Here is a 23156-nt window from a genome sequence, read left to right as displayed (position 1 = left end):
TTATTCTTGATCACCCATGTGGGATGGACCCCACCATCCCATGGCTTCCCTATGATCAGCTATCTGCTACTTTAATCACTTCTAACATTTTCTGGAAGAGATGATCTAATCTAGTGTTTAAGAGATCAGGCTCTGAACTGAAATTAGAATTCCTTTCATCCTGGCAATGAAACTGTAGAAAAGTGACAATATCTCTAAGACTATTTCTCCATCTCTAAAAGAGAGATAACAATGCTATCTCAAAGGTCTCTTGCAGGGATTAAATGAGATAACATATTTGCTAGGCATGGCCAAGTCCCTGGCATGTTAGGAATCAGTTCAGTTCAGTGTCTCAGTCATGTCTGACTCTTTGCGACCCCATGGACTGCAGCACGCCAGGCCTTCCTGTCCATCACCAACTCCTGGAGTCCACCCAAACCCATGTCCATCAAGTCAGTGATTGCATCCAACCATCTCATCCTTTGTCATCCCCTTCTCCTCCTGCCTTCAATCTTTCCCAGCATCAGGATCTTTTCCAATGAGTCAGTTCTTCTCATCAGGTGGCCAAAGTATTGGAGTTTCAGCTTCAGCATCAGTCTTTCCAATGACTAATCAGGACTGATTTCCTTTAGGATGGACTGGTTGAATCTCCTTACAGTCCAAGGGACTCTCAAGAGTCTTCTCCAAGACCGAAGTTCAAAAGGATCAAGTCTTCAATGCTCAGCTTTCTTTATAGTCCAACTCATACATCCATACATTGACTACTGGAAAAACCATAGCTTTGACTAGACAGACCTTTCTTGGCAAAGTAATGTCTCTGCTTTTTAACATGCTGTCTAGGTTGGTCATAGGTTTCTTTCCAAGGAGCAAGGGTCTTTTAATTTCATGGCTGCAGTCACAATCTACAGTGATTTTGAAGACCAAGAAAATAAAGTCTGTCACTGTTTCCATTGTTTCCCCATCTATTTGACATGAAGTGATGGGACCGGATGCCATGATCTTAGTTTTCTGAATGCTGAGTCTTAAGCCAACATTTTCACTCTCCTCTTTCACTTTCATCAAGAGGTTCTTTAGTTCTTCTTCACTTTCTGCCACAAGGGTGCTGTCATTTGCATATCTGAGGTTATTGATATTTCTCCTGGCAATCTTGATTTCAGCTTGTGCTTCATCCAGTCTGGCATTTTGCATGATATACTCTGCATATAAGTTAAATAAACAGGCTGACAATAAACAGCCTTGACATACTCCTTTCCCTATTTGGAACTAGTCTGTTGGTCCATATCCAGTTCTAACTGTTGCTTCTTAACCTGCAAACAGATTTCTCAGAAGGCAGGTTAGGTTGGCTGGTATTCCCATCTCTTTAAGAATTTTCCACAGTTTGTTGTGATCCACATATTTGAAGATTTTGGCATAGTCAATAAAGCAGAAGTAGATGTTTTTCTGGAACTCTCATGCTTTTTCAATGATCCAACAGATGTTGGCAATTTAACCTCTGCCTTTTCTAAATCCAAATTGAACGTCTGGAAGTTCTTGGTTCACATACTGTTGAAGCCTAGCTTGGAGAATTTTGAGCGTTACTTTGTGAGCATGTGAAAGGAGTGCAATTGTGCAGTAATTTGAGCATTCTCTGGCATTGCCTTTCTTTGGGATTGGAATGAAAACTGACCCTTTCCAGTCCTTTGGCCACTGCTGAGTTTTCTAAATTTGCTGGCATATTGAGTGCAGCACTTTCACAGCATCATCTTTCAGGATTTGAAATAGCTCAACTGGAATTCCATAACCTCCACTAGCTTTGTTTGTAGTGATGCTTCCTAAGGCCCACTTGACTTCACATTCCAGGATGTCTGGCTCTAGGTGAGTGATCACACCATCATGGTTATCTGGGTCATGAAGATCTTTTTTGTATAGTTCTTCTGTGTATTCTTGCCGCCCCTTCTTAATGTCTTCTGCTTCTATTAGGTCCATACTTTAATGGCTTCTAACACTTTCTGGAAGAGATAATCTAATTTAGTGGTTAAGAGATCAGTCTCTGAACTGAAATTAGAATTCCATTCATACTGGCAATGAAACTGTGGAAAAGTGACAATATCTCTGAGACTATTTCTCCATCTCTAAAAGATGGATAAAAGTACCATCTCAAAGGTCTCTTGCAGGGATTAAACGAGATAACATATTTGCTGGGCATGGCCAAGACCCTGGCATGTAGGATAAGTAATGGATATTATTATTCTCCCTACCAGAATGAAAATTCCTTAAAGACAGGGGCCAGTTTTCACTCATCTTTATATCCCTAGTAACTAGGTCGTATGTGTGTGCTGTCACTTCAGTTGTGTCCAACTCTTTGTGACCCCATGGACTGTAGCCTGCCAGATTCCTCTGTCCATGGGGTTTCTCCAGGCAAGAATGCTGGAGTGAGTGTCATGCTGTTCTCCAGGGGATCTTCCCGACCTGGGGATCAAACTGGCATATGCCTGCATCTCTTGCATTTCAGGTGGATTCCTTACCCAGTATCTAGGTCAATTTCTGATAAACAATGGATATTCGGTAACTCTACATGCACAAATGAAGTGAATGCTTCAAGCTAGGAAATCCTCCAGAAAGAAAAATTCGTGGACTTTTACTGTGTAAGAAAAGAAAGATTTTAGTCTGAGCTCCTCCTTCTATAAGAGGGCAAAACCAAGGCTGGGAGGACAAATAGTTTGTGCACAGCATCACAAGGTGATATAGAACCAAAAGTCACATGCCAGACCTGTGACCACCAGCCCCTTGCAGACCACCTTCCTTAGCAGAATCCTGGTAGAGCTCCCCTCTCTCCTATTTGCAAAGTGGCAATAGGAGAAACTGGCTTCAATGTGAGGGAAAGCTAATTAGAGCTAATTTATTATCTTTCTTCAGAACTAGGATGCTGGGTGGAATCTGCTGGAGCTCTGTGCTGCAGAGAAATCTTTTTGATTATATTTACACATCTTATTTGAGAAGCACATGGAAACCTAATCATAACTGTACTAACAGGCTCATTGGCCCTCAGCAGACTTATCTTAGCTGCATGATGTGTTTTCCAAGGTGCAGCTCAGGCTTTATCTTTTTCATAAAGTTTTCCTAGACAATGTTCTGTATAACTCAAACCCTCTCTGAGGCACCTTGGAGAGTAAATAGTGCTGTGGAGTTGGGGAATGACTTTGGGAAAGGTACTTCTCCTTTCTTAGCCTGTTTCCTCCTCTGTAAAATGGGGCATTAGTATTAACCTTGTAAGTCTGACATAAAGTTGAAGTGCAACACTGTATGTAAATGGCATGCCCAATGCCAGATGCATACAGATGGTGCTCAGTAAATATTAGCCCCTACCTATGTATATGTCTTTTCATACTGTCCATGGGGTTCTCATGGCAAGAATACAGGAGTGGTTTGTCATTCCCTCCTCTAGTCAATACTAAGGGAAATCAACCCTGAATGTTCATTGAAAGAACCGATGCTAAAGCTGAAGCTGAAGCTCCAATGCTTTGGCCACCTGATGCAAAGAGCTGACTCATTGGAAGAGACCCTGATACTGGGAAAGATTGAAGGCAAAAGAAAAAGAGGGGCAGGAGAGGATGGTAGCATGAAGAAGACTTGAGGGCTGAAGAATTGATGCTTTTTAATTGCAGTACTGAAGAGGACTCTTGAGAGTCCCTTGGACTGCAAGATCAAACCAGTCAATCCTAAAGGAAATCAAACCTGAACATTCATTGGAAGGACTGATGCTGAAGCTCCAATACTTTGGCCACCTGATTCGAAGAGCCAACTCATTGGAAAAGACCCTAATGCTGGGAAAGATTGAGGGCCAGAGGAGAAGGGGGTGACAGAGGATGAGATAGATAGCATCACCCACTCAATGGACATGCATTTGAGCAAACTCTGGGAGACAGCAAAAGACAGAAGAGCCTGGGGTGTTGCAGTCCGTGGGGTTGCCAAGAGTTGGACACGACTTAGCGAAAGAACAACAAGCAACAAGTGTATATGTCTAGGGATTTGTCATAGAAAACTCCGATCCTGCCTGTGAATGCTTCAGCCTCAATTTGGCTCTGCATTCAGGTATGGAAAGGGCTCTGGGTTCAGCATAATGGGAAGATGACTGGGGTACAGGTGAAAGGCCATCTTGCAGGAGGGAGATGGAAGAAGCATCATGATATGATGGAAAGACCATGGGATCTCAGCTTCAGCCCCTTCCAACCACAGGACCTTGGGAAATTCACTTAACCTCTCTGAGTGCAGTTTTCTCACTAGCAACACTAGCAACGTTCCTACTTCATGTGGCAACTATTAAGATGAATTTATATTATTCATATCAAAAATGCACAGCACAGGGTCAGATCAAAACCTCTGGGTCCAGGACTCTTAGGCACTTAGGATGGATTCAGTAAATGTGGTCATGAACAAATGATTTGGATGGAGCTCCTTATAATCTGTGAAAGGAAACAACATGGATTAGGAGACAGAACCATAATAGTTTATATTTCCAACTTTGCCAAGTCAGCAAACACCCATCTCCCCAAGTCTCAATCTTCTCAATTATAAAAAAGTAACCCTAGGGCCTTCCCTGGTGGTCCAGTGGTTAAGACGTCACCTTCCAGGGCAGAGGCTACGGGTTTGATCCCTGGTCAGGGAGCTAAGATCCCACATGCCTCGCAGTCAAAGAAACAAACACTTTCAGCTGAAATAATATTGTAACAAATTCAATAAACACACTAAAAATGGTCCATGTCAAAAAAAAAATGATCCTAATGAAGATTTAAAAAAAAGGTTGACATCAGTGAAAAGGATTTGCAGAGTTAAAGTGGAATCACAATGGCATTTGGAAAACATTTAACATAGCACCTGCAAATAGCATACCATTCACATAAATGGCTGACAATACCATTAACAAATACTTACAAACCACCCATTTAGGGCCAGTCATGGGGATTCCATTGTGAATGAGATGCCCCCTGCCTCCCTGGAGGAGCATCAGCAATCGACCCCTTCCTCATCAATGATGGAGGGATTGGAAAGGTTAGGGTCTGTAGTAGCAACCTAGCGTCTGAAGACATGTGCAAAATACACACGCTTGTCTGTATGCCAGTCTGTGCTTTAAATGCCCTCATTTGCCCTTCATTGTAGGATATTTTTTTTTCATTTTATTATAGTTTTTCATGTTTTGTATTTTGTCATTTTCCCTTTATTTGTTGCCAGGGCACTTGTTTCTAGAAACAATTCCATCTCTCAAATGTCCTTCTGATTTCTTGTATGAAGCATATATTAACACTTGGTGAGAATGTTGTAGAAAATGAGAAACAGGTTTTGAGGGAAGGGCCTGAGGGCTCTTCTGAGAGCATAACAGATGAGTGTCAAAGGGTGAAATTACTGATATCTATTCTGCTGCTTTAATACCCACTGACACCAACCCAGATCTAAAGCCATATCACCTCTTCTATTAACACCGTGACAGTATACTCCTCTGTGGCCCCTGATGGGCCACTCCTCCTGCATTTAGACCCATACTTCATCCCCTCCACAACCCTCAGTCTGGTCTTATCCTACAACTTTAACCAAAAGTATAGGGTGGAAGTGATATGGTGCTAGTTCTGAGCCCAGGCTTTATGAGTAATAATGCTTCATGAGTATATTAACCATTTAATTCTCACTACACACCCCTAAAATAGATGCAATTATCTAAGAGCTAAATATAGTTTTCTGGGTGTCAGGTACTATTTTAAATGCTTCGGATAAACCGATTTGTTTAGTTCTCATATCAACTTTATGAGAAAAATGTTATTATTGTACCTATCTTACAGATAGGAAAACTGGGGCACAGGGAAGTATCTTTCCCAAGATCCCACAGTTAGTAAGCTTAGAATCAGGCTATCTGATTCTAGAACTCACACAATAATCACTATGTTGAACTTCAGAGGGGTTAACTGTCTGGCCCAAAGTCACACAGAGGTCAAGGCAAGGACAGGATTCAAACAGGCTGTATTGACTCCAAAGTCTGACCCTTCTGGCCCACAAACATCTAAAAGACTGTTCTGGATCTGCCATCAACTTCATCTAAACTCAGAGGCAACCGCTATAAAAAATAAAAACATACAGCTTGCAGCCAGTGGTCATCTTATCAGAATATCCTAATTTTATAGAATCCTTTTCTGGTTTTCTTTTCCACTTATGTGTGTGTGTTTAAGACTACCTACAGGAGTAAAAGCATTTCTTTATTTCTTTGTTACTCCAGACTCAAGATGTACATTCACTGTTCATTCCACCAACATCAAAAGGCAGTGGATACAGAACATCCATTCATCCAGTCTATAGGATTTGATCAAGTGCCTTCAAGGTGACTGTGCTCGGTGCTGGGGTAAGAATGGTGAGCAGGGTGCAAGCAGACTCCACCATCATGTCCCTTACAGAAAGTCCGCGTGGGGTCTTGCCAGGCTTTGATGCTTTGGAGTGCATGACCTGAGGCAGGTACCACGCACTCTCTGAGTCCTGTGAGTCTTAATCTCTCATCTGTAAACCGGAGTTTTTTTTTATCATCATCTACATTATGAGTCTTATGATGGAAAAATGTAATAAAACAAGTGAAATGCTTAACAGAATGTCAGATACAGATGGCAATTAAATGCTTTCAAAGTTATTGTTATTAATAATAGTTTAATAATAATAGAAGTCTAGTATCTACTAGGCACTGGGCAAGGTTCTTCAAATGCAGTGATAAATAAGGCCTGTTTCTCATAGTCAAGGGGCCAGCAGTCCTAGTCAGGAGAATAAACACACACATGGACAGCTGGGCATGGAGTCATAGGCTGTCACAGAGGGGTGTGTCCAGTGTTGCCGGAGCATGGAGGATGTGCAGACCGATTCCTTGCTAGTGGGAGTGTGGGTGAGGAGATGATCGTGGCAGCTCCTCAGAGGAGGGGTGTTGGAACTTGGTGTTTAGAAAGAAATTCCCTGGTGGCTCAGATGGTAAAGAATCTGCCTGCAATGCAGGAGACCCAGGTTCAATCCCTGGCTCAGGAAAATCCCATAGAGAAAGGAATGGCTACCCACTCCAATATTCTTACCTGGAGAATTCCATGAACAGAGGAGCCCAGCACAGTCCATGGGATCTCAAAGAGCCAGACATAACTAACACTTTTCACTTTCAAGGAGAAATGTGAGATAGGAAATGTAAAAAGGGAACTTGAGGCAGAGGAAAAAAGACTGAGCTAAAGCTCAGTGATTATGTTTGGATAGTTTCCAATGAGGAAATATTTTCTGGGAGATGGGGCTGGAGTGGGTATTTGAAAAACCAGGAAGCAAGAGCTGGTAAGATATAAGCCTAGAAAGGTATCTAAGGCCAGATTATGGAGGCTTTTAGATGTGAAGCTAAGGTGGTGAGTTTTACCACATAAAGAGGCAGGAGAAATTGATAAGAAAAAACCTCTAATATAAATAGACTGATTCATCAATAAAGAGGCATAGAAATATAGATACATGGATATAGTTATAGATATATATATGTATAAGCTATTGCTGACTGTCCCTATTTCTTTTTATCTGTCTGCCTGTCTTCTGCCTTATTTTCCTTTTTCCAAAAATAAGTAGGATGAGAGCATGGTCTGCTTGCTCTTTGTTCACCATTGCAGCCATAGCATTTAGCACAGTAATGTGGTAGGCATTTGACAAACTCTTGTTGAATGGATGAATGAATGAACTATAATCACTATATTTGATATTTATGAAATGATTAAATTCACAACAAACTATGGAAAATTCTTTAAGAGATGGTTTTTCCAATAGTCATGTATGGGTGTGAGAGTTGGACTATAAAGAAATCTGAGTGCTGAAGAATTGATGCTTTGGAACAGTGTTTTGGAACTGTTGGAGAAGACTCTCTACAGTCCCTTGGACTGCAAGGAGATCCAGCCAGTCAATCGTAAAGGAAATCAGTCCTGAATATTCATTGGAAGGACTGATGCTGAAGCTGAAACTCTAATACTTTGGCCACCTGATGCGAAGAACTGACTCATTTGAAAAGATCCTGATGCTGGAAAAGATTGAAGGTGGGATGAGAAGGGGATGACAGAGGATGAGATGGTTGGATGGCATCACCAACTGGATGGACAGGAATTTGAGCAAGCTCAGAGAGTTGGTGATGGACAGGGAGGCCTGGCATGCTGCAGTCCATGGGGTTGCAAAGAGTTGGACATGACTGAGCGACTGAACGGAAATGATTAAATAAACATATATCATGACTATGGAGGAAAGTGGGTGGTTTCACAAAGCAGGTGACACAATCTTGGCATGGTTGATGAGTACAACTTAGCTTAGCAGAAATGGAGTATTTGAGAAACACATGTACAGAGATCAGTGGTCACTGCCCACCAGTGTACAGTGTGGTAGTGAAGAACATGGATTCTAGGGCCAGAGTTCAAGTGCTAGTTCTGCCATTTAAGAGCTGGGAGCCCTAGGGCATGTTCCTTAACTTTCTGGGTCTCTGTTTCCTCATCTATAAAATGGGGACAACAAGAGTACTTAAGTTATGGGATTATTGTGAAGATATAGGTACTCACTACCACAATGCTGGGCAATATAATAAGCTCTAAATAAATATTAACAATTACTAATTGTATCACTGGTGAGACCTGAATGCAATCAGCAGAACAAACACTCCAGAGTCCTATTACATACAAATCAGTTCTTTCTTCAGATATTATAACTGAACAGTCTACATGAAGTCTCTTTGACATAAATCTCTTTGGTACAGATGAAGACCAGACAGCTTGGGAGTCATTTCTGAAAAGATGACTAAAAGACTATAAATAAAAAGAAATGAGAGAAAAAAGAACATACTGAACGCCAGGATTCAGAAAGAATTGTTGCAAGATACTAATGAGCAGAGAGATCTGGGAGAAACCATGTCAAAGCTTTCTGAGAGAGTGTGTGAACAATACCTGGGGAATGCCAAAAAGAGAGATGATAAAGGAGAGATGACAGCTCCCTGCAGGCCTGGACCAAGTGTGACACAGAATAAGCAACAAGGCCAATGGAAAGCAGTGTGTCTTGTTAAGTTCCTTTGAGAGGCTTTAAATCAGCAGTGGCTTCCTGGCAGGGTGAGGCAGGGCTCTAACCATTACAGGTTACCCAGAAGCCACCAGAGAAAAATGGAGAAGGAAAGCCTTGAAGAATGAGCGTGGTCCCTGATGTGATGTGGTTACCATAGAGACCACTCTCCATGGTAGCCAGGAAGGGCAGTGCCTGTCCTCAGAACAGTTAACAAGCTATTAGACCAAACATGAAGATGCCAGCAGGTGAGTAGAATGAAGCCGCTCTATCACAGCTGTCTGTTTGCTAAGATCAAACATGGGAAGAAATGGCCGTAAATCAGCCCAGCCACTGCAGCCATTGAGTCAAGTTCGGGGGAATGCAACAGAATTTCTAACCTGTGAGTCAAAACCCAGGGACCATGTCCCAGAGGTACATGCTCACAAGAGTGATGCTTTAGATTCCCCAGACTGACTTGACGATCCAAACAAGATCAAAACAAAAGAAAACAAAGTGGCAACAGCAATGAACAGAAAGAAAGTAACTAAGAATGTGGGAAAGACTAGCTGAGAAAATTAAGAAAGGCAGTGAACAGAGGGAGATTTCACACTGTTTTGCCCAACATTCAGTCAGGGCAGAAAATAAAAGCTGGCTTTGCAGCAAACAGGAATATATTCTCAGTGCAAGATGGCAGGACTGGAATTTGAAACTGAATCTCAGAACAGGCACTTTGGAACTACTGGGCTATGCTACTTCAGGTAAGTGTCCCAGGGAGCTCATGGGCAACTACTGCTTTGATGTATGATCACCTCTCTAAACACAGAAGATAATGTAGCAGGATGAGGACTTCATTGTGTGGTGAGACCTGTCCTGTAAAGTGGGGCAAGGCCCCTTGGGTCCACTCTGCCTTCTATGAGGATATCTATCTGCATAGGTGGCAGCTCAGGACCCAAGGTCCTTATGTCTTGTTCTTGATGCCCTGGAAACCACCTCTGCTTTCCCTCACACCTGGACTATGTTTAAAACATCACACCTCCCTGTCTTGGCACATACTGTTTCCTCGGCCCTAAAGGTCCTTTGGGCTTCCCTGGTGGCTCAGATGGTAAAGCATCTGCCTGCAATGTGGGAGACCCGAGTTCGATCCCTATGTTGGGAAGATCCCCTAGAGAATGAAATGGCAACCCACTCCAGTACTCTTGCTTGAAAAATCCCATGGACGGAGGGGCCTGGTAGGCTACAGTCCATGGGGTCGCAAAGAGTCAGACACAACTGAGCGACATCACTTTCACTTTCACAAAGGCCCTTTACACCCTTTTCCATTTCTTGTTCAGTCACTAAGTCATGCCTGACTCTTTGCAATCCCATGAACTGTAGCACGCCAGGTTCCTCTGTCCTCCATTATCTCCCAGAGTTTGCTCAAGAGGGCTGTTTCATTCACTAACTCACTCACTCACTCATTTATTCACTCATTCCTTCACTCACTCATTCCTTCACTCATTCATTCATTCAGTCAAAAAGAGTTAAATACTCATCATGTACACAGGATGCCTCCGATTCCTTCCTCATTACTTCTACATACCCTGCACTTACATCTAACAAAACACAAACACTCTTCCAGGTGTGTTTATCGATGTGTCTGTTGAGTTCATTAGATTTTAGATTCCTTGAAGGCAGATTGGGTCTTGCTCACAGTCTAGTGAAGTTTCTAGAATCGAGCATGTAGCAAGTGCTCAATAAATACTCATTAAAGGATGAATAAAAGAGTAAATGACTGAATTGCTTTTCTAATTCTCTCCAGGTTGCCATATTCTGAAGGGAATTCTCCAAGCCATCAAGTTGGCCTGGGATGAAATGTTTTTGTGCACATTACTTAATAAAAAGGGCTCTGGGTCAATTGAAAAATTTAAAGTCAATATGAAATTGATCCTCATCAGCACTTTCTTCTCCAAACATATAGACAAAAGGACATTTCTGAAACATATGTATTAGTGTTGCATTTTCTGCTCCAAAGACTCAGTGATTGTTGTCACCTTTAAGTCCAGCCCTCATTAATTTATGGGGCACCCAGCATAATCAGCAACAGGCTTCTTGGCAGGATAAATCAGAGACAAGTCTAGAATTTGGGGGAATCACTAATCTGCAAACAGCACAATTTCCTTTCATGCTCTTTTCTCTTAGAAGTCACTGAGCACCATTTAAATTAAGCTGAAGACCTTTAGCGGCTTCCCTGGTGACTCATTTGGTAAAGAATCTGCCTGCAATGCAGGAGATCCAGGTTCAATCCCCAGGTCAGGAAGATCCCTTGGAGAAGGGAATGGCTACCCACTCCAGTATTCTAGCCTGGACAATTCCATGGACAGAGGAAAGACCTTTAGGCTGACTTTCAAAGACATTCTAAGGTAATCAGCAAACAGGTCCTCTTCAACTATTCAAGGAAAATAATACATCTCAGAAATTCCCATCCCATCTTTGCTCAGTATAGTAACCATATAAATGAAGATGTGCCAAGGAGGGAGGAAAAGCAGTCAGTAGAGGATTAAAACAAAACTCTTCCTCCTGGAGGAAGCACAATGCAATGACAGAGCCAGAGGTACCACATGTGACAAATGCCTGGGAACAGTATCTGGCACATAGGTGTCTCCATCACTTGAGAAGCTGGATGCAATGATCCACTTAGACTCCAGTGTTCTTGCCTGAAGAAGTCCATGGACAGAGGAACCTGGTGGGCTACAGTCCATGAGGTCGCAAAGAGTTGGATACGACTGAACAACTAACACTCGCACTTTTCAGACAGAATTGGGAAAATGATTCAGGACCTGTAGGTTAAGCAGCAGAGATGCTGATGTGGACTGCATGCTTGTGTCAACCCAGAATTGATCATGTTGAAATCCTAATTCCCAAAGTGACGGGTTTAGGAGGGGAGGCCTTTGGGAGGTAATTAGGTCATGAGGAAGGAGTCCTCATGAATGGGATGAGAGCCCTTAAAAGGAGAGCCAGGACAGCTGGCTTCCTCTCTCTGCCAGGGGAGGATGCAAGGAAAGAGCTGCCACTTGCCAACCAAGAAACGGGCCCTCAGACACTGGATCTGCTGGCACATTGATCTTCGGCAGACTTCCCAGCCTGCAGAACTGTGAGGAAGAAATATTTGTTGTTTGAGCCACCTGATCTACAGTTCTTTTGTAGCACCAGCTTGAACTAAGATGAAGGTGAAGTCAGAGCTTCCCATGTTGACTATCGTCTCCTTTGGTTCTGTAGGATGGCGCAGTATCACAGCCTGAGTGCCCCCTTACCAGAATCATCTGGCGAGCACTGATAATGTCTTATATCGTTTCATTCAGGACACCTCACTTCTCCTCTAGCTGAGATGCAGGATGGCAATGTAGTGGGCCATGATTTTCTGGATGCCAAGCTGTACATGCAGAGAAAAAACAGGGGAGACTTCCCAGCATGAATATCCCCAAATTTCAGATAAGGGTCATAGCAGCAGAGACTCCACCAGACTTGGGCTCCAGATTGTCCTGGTAATGGTTCTGTGGAAGTAGGGATGGTGGTAGGGAACAAGGGCTGGAGAGGATTATGAAAAGCTTCAGTGAGGAAGGGGCTTTATCTCAAAGCATGTCTTTGAACTTGGTGGGAGGTGCCAGGCTTTAGCTTCCATGGTATTTCAGATAATCTACCCCAAGTTTCTGTGAACCAGGCTGGATTCTGTCTCTTCTGTTTCCCCAGATGTGGAAAACATCACAGCTAATAAAAGGTGTTGATCAATACTGTCAGTGACACTGTACCATATTCCATCCTTATCTTGTTTTCTAGTTATTCAAAGGAATGTGTTTATAGGTCCAACTGTTAAAGCACCTCTTATTTTGACCCTAAGCCCTACCTGGCATGTGTGTGTGTGTGTGTGTATGTATATATATATAATATTTGTTGTATATAATATTTCAAAATATGGTCACAGTAACTGTTCAGCAATACTGTTAAAAAATATATAGTATTATTTCCATTCTAAAAATGAGTGTAAAGTTTAAAAATAAAATAAAAAAAAATAAATAAATAAAAATGAGGTTCAGAGTGGTTAAGATGCATGCCAAAAGCCACACAGCTAGTAAGCAAGAGAGCCAGGACTTGAACTCACTGCCCTAATTCTAAATTTTTAAATCAGTGCAGTTTTCCCATTTTGAATATAAGTTAGAGTTGAGGTTTATGCTCTCTAGCCCAGTTGTGGTCCACCTAGTTTGTAGAAATCCTGATCTTCATGATGTCTTCTGGCTCTCTGGATTTGACACAGTGCTAGGACTTGCCTTGCGCATGCTCTCAGCCTCTTCCCTCCTGAGACACTTGAGATAATTCTCCCGTATATGAGTCAGTCCTGATCCAAAGCCATTCCTCTTTTCAGTTTAATTTTTTAATGATTTACTTTTTAATGTTCATAAAAGTGATACACAATCATAATATCAGATTTAGAAGAAAAAATATAAAGAGTGAAATAAAAGTCTTCCTTATCCCATGACACAGGGAAATTCACTCCCAATATCTTAATGCCTTGTCTTCAGCCTTTTTCGGGGTCAACATCTACATATCTAGAGATAGTTTGCAACAATTTGGAATAATGTTGTACATTAAGTCCTGAAGCTTATCTTCATGTTCACATGCCATTAAGAACAATAAAAAATTATTTAGAATATATTTAATGACTACATTATTTATATGTGAAAACTTCGGTGAACCATTTTCCTCCTTTTTGGAAATTTTGGTTGTTTGCTCTCTATCAAAACTACAAGTAATTGGAAAGAAAGTTGTTTGCTCATGTACCTTTGTAATTTCTGTTTTTAGGATAGAATATTAGAGGAGGAACTCAAGTCAAAAGCTAGGAGTCATTTTAGTCCCTTCTAGGCAATTGATATTAATTACATTCTCACCAGTACAGTTCCATTCTACAATGGAAGACCATTTTTCCTGGAAGCTTCCCTCAAAGTGGTAATAAAGGATAATCTTTTAGGTAACTCTGCACTTGCTTGCGGATAAGGCAATGGCACCCCACTCCAGTATTCTTGCCTGGAAAATCCCATGTCCGGAGGAGCCTGGAGGGCTGCAGTCCATGGGGTCGCTAAGAGTCAGACACAACTGAGTGACTTCACTTTCACTTTTCACTTTCATGCATTGGAGAAGGAAATGGCAACCCACTCCAGCATTCTTGCCTGGAGAATCCCAGGGACGGGGGAGCCTGGTGGGCTGCCGTCTATGGGGTCGCACAGAGTTGGACACGACTGAAGCGACTTAGCAGCAGCAGCATGTGCTTGAGTAGGAACTGAGTTTAAGGGATAGCAACACAAAACTCTGCTTATCTAGGCTGGGAAGTATTGTGGTTAACACAGCTAGCATTACTTATCTTAACTAATCCACAGGGAGTGTCTGATTTACTCGTGATCTCCAAATCAAAAAGCCTCAGCTGGTTCTATGTATACAGCCACAAATCCTCCTCTGACCAGCATGCTTTATATGAAGGCATGGGTGATCTGTAGCCCCTAGCATCCAACCTAGTGTTCAGCATATGGTAAAACTTACCTGCATGTGGTTTTATGTGTGTTTATGGAATGAAAGAAACCATACAAGAGCTTTATGATTCCAAGTGGCTGACATGTAAACAAGGTGTACTGTGCCAAGTGAAGTGACTCTTCATCTGGCCTCTGACCCCTACAAAAGTGCTTCACCCCCAGAAGAAGCCCATTCAGCTACTCAGGGCATTTGTACACTGCCTGCCCACAAGAAAGCCTGATGCTGAGGACCGCCCTTCTGAACAAAGGCTGCTGTGCAGAGGAAAGTGGTATTTCCCAACACAGTCATTTCTCCTCTCCCGCTGATGCTAATTACAGTTTGCTGAATGTAAACTGGGGAAACATCTCGCCCACCCAAAGGAGTTCCAGAGATGGGCTGTGGTCTTCACAGTAACCTGGGAGCAGAAATCTCTCCTTCCTAAGTCTTGTATCCTTTTTTCTTCCCACCACAACACAGACAGGTAAACACAGAGAGGCGACAAAGTGAGTTTGGACTTGTGAATCATCCCAACCTCAGGGCCTTTCTCTTGGTCCTGGCTGTGATGTGAAGCTGGGGTATGAAATGGAGGCATGAGGAAGACACTACCTGGCTGGCAGAGGTGCTACATGTGTGTGGGGCTACTGGGGCAGTCTGGCAACACAGTTATACAATTAATTATACTGAAACAAGAAACTCAAACTTCTTTGAAGGGCCCCTGCCCATGGGACCACCATATTGCCATTTTGCCACACAATCATTCCTTTTTTCTGCTTTAGCATCACTTGTTGAATTTTCAACCTCTATTAAAATCCTTCTCCTTCTTTCAGGACATTATCAAGGGTTACCACCTCAAGGCAGCCCTCCCTGGTTGTATACTAGTCATAGCCATATGAACACACTCACCTTTCCTCAATGTTATCATAACACATTGTTTGGGCCTCTTTTATACTATTTTGGGGATCTGTGCATCTATTGTCAAATCTGGAAAACAAGGCTGATGGGTCTCTAAGGTCTTTTCAAGCTTTTCTTTTCAAAACTGTATTTTTTGCATTCTTAGGAATAATCAAATGCTTAAAAAAAAAAACAAAAACAGTATAGTATAGTGGTAGGATTGTGCTTTGGCACTATGGCTTCCCTGATAGCTCAGTTGGTAAAGAATCCTCCTGCAGTGCAGGAGACACTGGTTTGATTTCTGGGTCAGGAAAATCCACTAGAGAAGGGCTAGGCTACCCACTCCAGTATTCTTGGGCTTCCCTGGTGGCTCAGTTGGTAAAGAATCCACCCACAATGCAGGAGACCTGGGTTTGATCCCTGAGTTGGGAAGATCCCCTGGAGAAGGGAAAGGCTACCCACTCCAGTATTCTGGCCTGGAGAATTATATGGATTGTATAGTCCATAGGGTTGCAAAGAGACAGACACGACTGAATGACTTTCACTTCAGCACTATGAGAACTGAATTGGAGCATCAAATGAGTTGCTTCTAGCTGAATGGCCTGGGCAAGACTTACCATGCCTTTGGGCCTCAATTCTCCCATCTGTAAAATGGCAATAATGCTGATGTGATATCACAAGACTGTAGAATAGAGTAAATCGGGCTGTGCATGTGAAAGTATTTTGTAAATAAATAGTGAAATATAGTGTTGACAATACTTATTTCAAGAAAAAGCCCTGAGTGATTCTCTCCCTAAGGAAACTACACCACTGCTGGATTAAACATCTTAAAACCTAACACCTCCGATGCTCAGAATCATGCCCAGTAATCCACACTGTCTCTCTGTCTGCGGAACAAAGATTCTTCATTACAAACCCACAGGAACCTTAACAGTCACAGTCTGAACAACTCTGGGTACCCTCTCGTAGATCCTACTTTGTGTTACACGTTTGCCAGGTTTTTGCCACATAAACAGAGTAAAGAATTAGAGAGGCTAATTAATTTAGGGTCAAGTCGTAGATGTGCAAGTGAATATCTGTGTGATCCTGTGAAAACTGCTTTACTTTCTGAATCTTCGTTTCCTTGTCTATAAATCAGCTCTGGTAGCACTCACTATAAGGAACTGTGGCGAAAGTGACCACGTGACAACTCTGTTAATGCGCAGACAGGGCACCCAGCACACAGCAGGCACTCAACAAAGACCAGTCCCTCTCTCCTTTTCTCTCCCTTTGAGCACCAAGATTCTAGAATTCCACAATATGAAATATTCATCCACACAGATGTGGGGTAGACAACGGGTGGTCTCTAGGGGAGTGATGTCAGAGAAAGATTTTACCAGAAACCCCATTTCAGTATCACCATCAGGCCCCTGCTTGAGCCTGTCACCCACTGGGCTCATCACCACAGTGAGCATTTAATTTTTTTTTTTTTTTTTTACAAAAAGAAAGATTATTCTCAATGATGCATGTGATAAATACACTGGCTTTAAACCTTTTAGAAATATTAAAGGTTTCACAGCTCAATGTTTGACAGACTTGATTAATCCCTTCCACACAGATATATTCAGGAGGATAGCTGTAGTTGGGTTTTAAAGCTCCAAGAGTGTTTTCTGATAAAGGTAAAGAAAAGGTAAAGCATTTTTAAAGACAGAGAGGTTCGTGTGCTACACGGAATAGACAAAGACTATGAAGACCCAGAATTCAGAGGAGGATGGAAAGTCGGAAGCTAGGGTCCATCCAGGGAATCGTGCTTCAGAAATTTTCTCCCTAGGAGTTCTTTTCCAATGAAAAGCACACATCCTGCCTGACCAAAGGCCGTTTGTCTGAGAGTTTTCTTCTCTGTTGGGTTCCAAAATGAATGATGTGGGAGGGGGGAGGGGGCAGGGCAGACCAAGGGCAGAACAAACTTCAGAGGTGAATAAAATGGAATTGACCATTGCCCCCTATCATAGTCCTGGACCATTCAACAGCCTCCTGCTCATTCTTCCAGTCACCAAGGCTGTTTCTTGCACTGACCTCCCCAAATGCACTCTGAGCGCCTCAAAAGAACAAGAAATATTTTTGGATATTTTCCCCCTCAGCAACTACCTTAGTTTTGTGTATAATCAGTACCTAACAAACAGTGCCTAATAAACATCATAAAAATCTAAAAAAAAATCCTTGAGGAAATGCTAGCAAAAACCCCTACTTAAGAATGATGCTTTAAAAAATTACTATCAGATTCCATGTCCTTCTGATTTCCATCATACAAAAGAAGATTGACTTTAGAAACTAAACCATGGAGGTTTCCAAATAAAGCCTCAGTAGACAGATACTGATAGAGTACTACAACCATGCTAGGTGAGCTGGACACAGTTCCCAGCTCAACCAGCATGGCCTGGGGTAAAAGAGACTTATCATCATTGTGGGAGGTGCTTTGATTGAAGGTTATATGGGAAAACAGAGGGGATAAAGGAAGCTATATCAGACACAGCATCTTTGTTCATGGGAGATGTTTAAAAAAGCTTTGAGAATGAGTGATATGCTCTTAAGCTGAAGTTTGAAGGACATCACAAAAGGGGAAAGCATACTTCTCCGTGTATCATGTATATCGTTTTGATCTGTGAACTTCCAATTAAACTCCAAATGGAACACTTGCTCTGCTAATCAACCTTCCCCACAAAATTTCAAAACGTCAGCCCACCCTGCCCCTAGGTTTTTTTTGACACTCAAGTCAATCTTCAACCCCGACCCCTATTTTATTTTTATGGAAGCATTTTCCCAACACGGAATACCAACATATATTTGCCACAAGATATTATGGGGGGCAAAGGTGTAATTCAATTATGTGACTTAATCAATTCAAATGGCTGATGTACAAGGATCTCAGGATGCCATCCAGCTTTCAACTCAAGGCGAATAATTGTTCCATAATTTCTTAATTCTCCCGCAAGACAGTTTAAATTAAAGGATGTCAATTTCCAAAGCCAGACTGCATTGTATTCTTAAATTGGGCCTGAAATAGCCACAAGATGAAGGGTAATAAGGCAGAGAGCAGAGCCCAGGGTGCCTGGTGCTGTGCAAAATTGTTTAATACGGTCAGACCCTTTAATCTTCATATCTACTGATGCAGAAAGCAGCATATTTCTGTCACTTATGATAAGAAACATTACTTTTTAAATTCCTTGGTGAGGCCCGCAGATCTTCTAGACAGCCAAGATAGCAGGAATCTCTATTTCTATGTGTGTGAACATTTCTTTTTTTCCCTTAAATTGGTTTTATTCTAATTCATTTAGTCTCCAGTCTGAGTCAGAGACAAGTAACCCTGAATGGAACCAAACAGGAGGAGAACAAAGGCTTCTGCCTTCCAGCCCTCAGATTGGACTGGCTACTGGCTCCTTGAATAAGTCAGGGATTAAACAAATAATGAACCTGAGGGCATTCACCATAGGACAGTCGGTCAGTTCCAGAAAGGGAGAGAATTGGAACAACATCTAAGAGAAACAAAATCCTGCTCCAAAATGAAGGGTGCAGTGCAGGGAGAGGATACTTTAAACTCTTTTCCTGGAAGAGTCAAGTATTTTACTCACGCGTGTCCTAGGAAAAGGCTGGGCCAATGCGTCCAGGCTGGGTCGGGGTGCTGCTAGGGAAATGTAGACCCCAGAATCTGGATGGAAGGAATTGGATACTGTTTTCCCAAGATTGCCAGAGCCACGAATCAGGAATCGTCATGGAGAGAAGCCAAGGACATCGCTGTAATGAAAGAAGTATATGTCAATTTGGAAAGCAAACCAGTGAGGAGGAAGGAGGACAGAGTTTGGAGTTAATGGTCACAATGGCATTTAAAGTAAATGGCTCAGAATAAAGCATCATCTGAAGTGTATGTGGTACATGTAGGTGGGCCGGGGGCACAGGGATCCATAAGAATTGTGCTGGGCTAAACAAAAGGGCATTTGTCGGTGTCTCTGTGTCTCATGTTGTGTCAGACATGACACAAGTGGTCTTGTTGTTGTGTTGTGTTCAGTTGCTCAGTTTGTCCAACTCTTTGTGGCCCCATGGACTATAGCCCTCCAGGCTCCTCTGTCCCTGGGATTTTCCAGGCGAGAATACTGGAGTGGGTTGCCATTTCCTTCTCCAGGGCATCTTCCCAACCCAGGGATCAAACCCACATCTCCTGCATTGGCAGATGGATTCTTTACTGCTGAGCCACCTGGGAAGCGCCCAGATAATGTCGTGGGTACATGGGTACAAACAAAGCATAATGCATTCATCAATCTGTATTCTAAAAATTTGGACTAGGTTATACGCAGGCTAAAATTCAATAGGTACAAATTCTACATTTCTCACCTGTAGGAATCTATCTCTAGGATATTTGCCTAGAATTATTTGCCTAGAATATTGGGAATTTTTCTCTAGGATAAATGCCTAGAAGTAGAATTACTGGGTAAAAAAAAGATGCTTATAAATTTTGGTAGACATTATCAAATTACCATCTACAATAACTATGCAGTTTTACACTCTCTTCTGCGATATATGAAATCACAACTTTCTCATGTCCTCCCCAACAAAGCTGGTCACACTATTTTGGGGGAGAGACATAAGATATATGGCATAATAATTACAACAATAGCAATTCCATGGTGGCTCATACAGTAAAGAATTCGTCTGCAGTGCAGGAGACTCAGGTTCTATCCCTGGGTCGGGAAGATATCCTGGAGAAGGGAGTGACTACCCACTCCAGTATTCTTGCCTGGAGAATTCTATGGACAGAGGAGCCTGACAGGCTACAGTCCATGGGGTTGCAAAGAGTTGGACAAAACTGAGCTACTAACACTCATTCACTTTCAAGACAATGATAATGCCACTATTTAATGAACAATTGTAGCATTTTAAGCCCAGTTTTAGTCTTTATATAGAATAATCCATTTATTTGTAGTAGTAACCCACTGACATAGGAACCATTACTAATGTTGTTAAATAGATAAGGAAACAAACTTAGGGAACATAAGAATCTTGTTCTTGACCACGGCTATGAAGGGTGGGACTGGGGTTCTAGCCCTGGTACCTGGCATTTCTTCAATACCAAAAATATTAGCTCTTATTCTAGGAGGTGGGGTGTTTTCTATGGTACTTATTGTAACAGGTACACACAGATAGGAAACCAGAGGGAGAGTGTGTGTCTAGGGAATCAGGGAGACCAATTCTTTCCATCTCAATAGAAGTATGCTGCTGCTGCTGCTGCTGCTAAGTCGCTTCAGTCGTGTCCGACTCTGTGCGACCCCAAAGACAGCAGCCCACCAGGCTACCTGTCCCTGGGATTCTCCAGGCAAGAACACTGGAGTGGGTTGCCATTTCCTCCTCCAATGCATGAAAGTGAAAAGTGAAAGTGAAGTTGCTCAGCCATGCCCAACTCTTAGCCACCCCATGGATTGCAGCCTACCAGGCTCCTCCATCCATGGGATTTTCCAGGCAAGAGTACTGGAGTGGGGTGCCATTGCCTTCTCCAGGGGATCTTCCCTACCCAGGGATCGAACCCAGGTCTCCCGCATTGTGGGCAGATGCTTTATCCTCTAAGCCACCAGGGAAGCCCCAAAATGCTATGCTATGTATCAGGCACTGTTCTAAACTCTTTCTATATCTCACTTAATCCTCTCCACAGGTGATAGGTACTGTTATCATTTCCCCTTAGTCCTGAATGCCAGTCACTATTAAGTGTCTTATCAGCACAGCTGGACTGAAGGCTGTAAAGGGCAAAGAGGCCATGAGCATAATACTTGTAGACTTTGGAGTCAAAGAACATCAGCTCCAGTCTAGGTACTGATCCTACCAGCTGCGTGATGTTTAGCAAATTACCAAATCTCTCCAGGCACTGATTTGGATTTGTAAGGGGATGCTGATAATACCAACTTCAAAGAGTCATTTATGAGGTTTGAGTTTGCAGATGCAAGAATTTCAAACAGTGTGTGGCATGTGCTGAGCACTTAAGTATCAGCCCCTATTATCACTATTTAAATAGCATGTAGTTGGTTTCCAACAAAAGGCTCCTGTCCATCACACCTTCGAATTCAATTGCTATTCCCTCTGCCTGTGCTGTCTTTCCCCACCCTCACCATCATTGCACTACCAACCAGGTCTCTGGGATCTTGCTCTAGCAACTCCTGCTCTGTAAGGCCTTTTTTAATGGTCCCCTCTGCAGAGAGAGAGAGCTCCCTCCATAACCATATTCCGGGTCACCTGCCTCACTTACCATTCTGTGGTACAATTCCTTGTTATCAGTCCCGTTCAGAACTATGAGCTTCCAGAAGATGGGGACGATGCCTTAGTTATTTTTAATCCCTAATACTTAGCACACAACATGCATAACTAACTGCTCTCGACGAGTCTATTAAATGAAGAAATAGATTTTTAAAATATTTAAAAAGTACTTACAAAACACAAATATACTCACATAGAAAACAAACTTGTGGTTACCAAAGGGGAAGGAGGGTACAAATTAGGAGTTTGGGATTAAAATATATATACTACTATACATAAACGAGATGCCCAACCTACTGTATAACACAGGCAACTACTCTCAGCCCCTTGTAATAACCTATAATGGAATAGAATCTAAAAAAGAATATATATGTATAACTGAATCACTTTGCTGTATACTTGAAACTAACACAACATTGTAAATCAAATATATCTCAATAAAAATTTTAAAAAAATTTAATTCAAAAAAGTTAAAAAATATTTTAAGATGAACAAACAAACCTGAATGATAAGCAAGGGAAAGTTACCAATTCTTAACTCCCTACTATGTAATGAGTGAAAAGCCACTCAATCTCCTTATCAAAGCATAGAACAGAAACTGCGAAAATTAAATGTTTTATAAAAATAGATGAGAAAATTCTGTAAGGGACCCCTTGTATGCCTATCTGCCACATCTTTGCTCACCACACTGCCAAGCTATTGATGTTTTAGTGACAGACACGGCAAAATGACAGATTCACCAGCAATTTATAAACTCAAGACATTAACAGACACACTGGCTGCTCAGATATAAGCAGAGCATTACGGAAGGAAAATAATAATTAACTCATAAGGAAAGGGGCAAGTAAACATTCTATTAAAAGGGAAAAAAAATCCCAAATGAATATAATCTCTTTCCATTACATTACGAGCATTAAAATTAATGGTGTTGGTTTTTCTGTGGTTTGTATCGTCATTGTATTTAACAAGCTGAAGTTAACTTCACAGTGAAAAAAAATAAATTAAATGTGCTGGTGTCTCAGGAAACTTCATTTTCTGAGTGAATAGCCAAGTTGCTGCACATCACCAGAATGGCTGACAATCAGTTTTCCATACTGGTGTGTTCTAAATGGGAAAGGAAACCAACTCTTCATTTAAATTATATTGCAAATCACTTCTTGCCTGCTGAATGGCAGTCAGCTGCAGTAGGTGGCTTTCACGTAGGGCCCCAAATACAACATTGGCTGATTAATGCTAATTTCAAATGTTTTCTTTGGGAGCTGGAGAGATGTGGATGGGCATGCTATCTTAGTGCATGCGATGCTGAGGAAATTTTATGGTGAGTGACTGACTCAAAGGCCAACCGCATATTTGCCATCAGATAAAAATGCACATTCACAAACATACCAAGACAAGTCAATTATTCCCTGATTCACTATTCCCTGGGTCCCTTTGTGCAAAGAAAA

General features: G+C 42.1%; 1 protein-coding gene across 20 annotated transcripts in view; it reads right to left on the bottom strand.

The window, feature by feature from the left end:
* DAB1 (DAB adaptor protein 1) overlaps nucleotides 1–23156 on the bottom strand; it is a 956508-nt gene that overhangs the window by 927241 nt on the left and 6111 nt on the right. For 19 of the 20 annotated variants that reach the window (XM_055585728.1, XM_055585758.1, XM_055585759.1 and 16 more), the window contains one exon: nucleotides 19047–19209. The gene's annotated coding sequence lies outside the window, so the exon portion shown is untranslated. Of the gene's footprint in view, nucleotides 1–19046; nucleotides 19210–21703; nucleotides 21726–23156 lie in introns of those variants that run through there. The other variant, XM_055585724.1, reaches the window with a different exon arrangement.

Source organism: Bubalus kerabau, chromosome 6, assembly GCF_029407905.1.
Source record: "Bubalus kerabau isolate K-KA32 ecotype Philippines breed swamp buffalo chromosome 6, PCC_UOA_SB_1v2, whole genome shotgun sequence".
Taxonomy (NCBI): Eukaryota; Metazoa; Chordata; class Mammalia; order Artiodactyla; family Bovidae; genus Bubalus; species Bubalus kerabau.
This window is presented reverse-complemented; position numbering and strand designations above follow the sequence as displayed.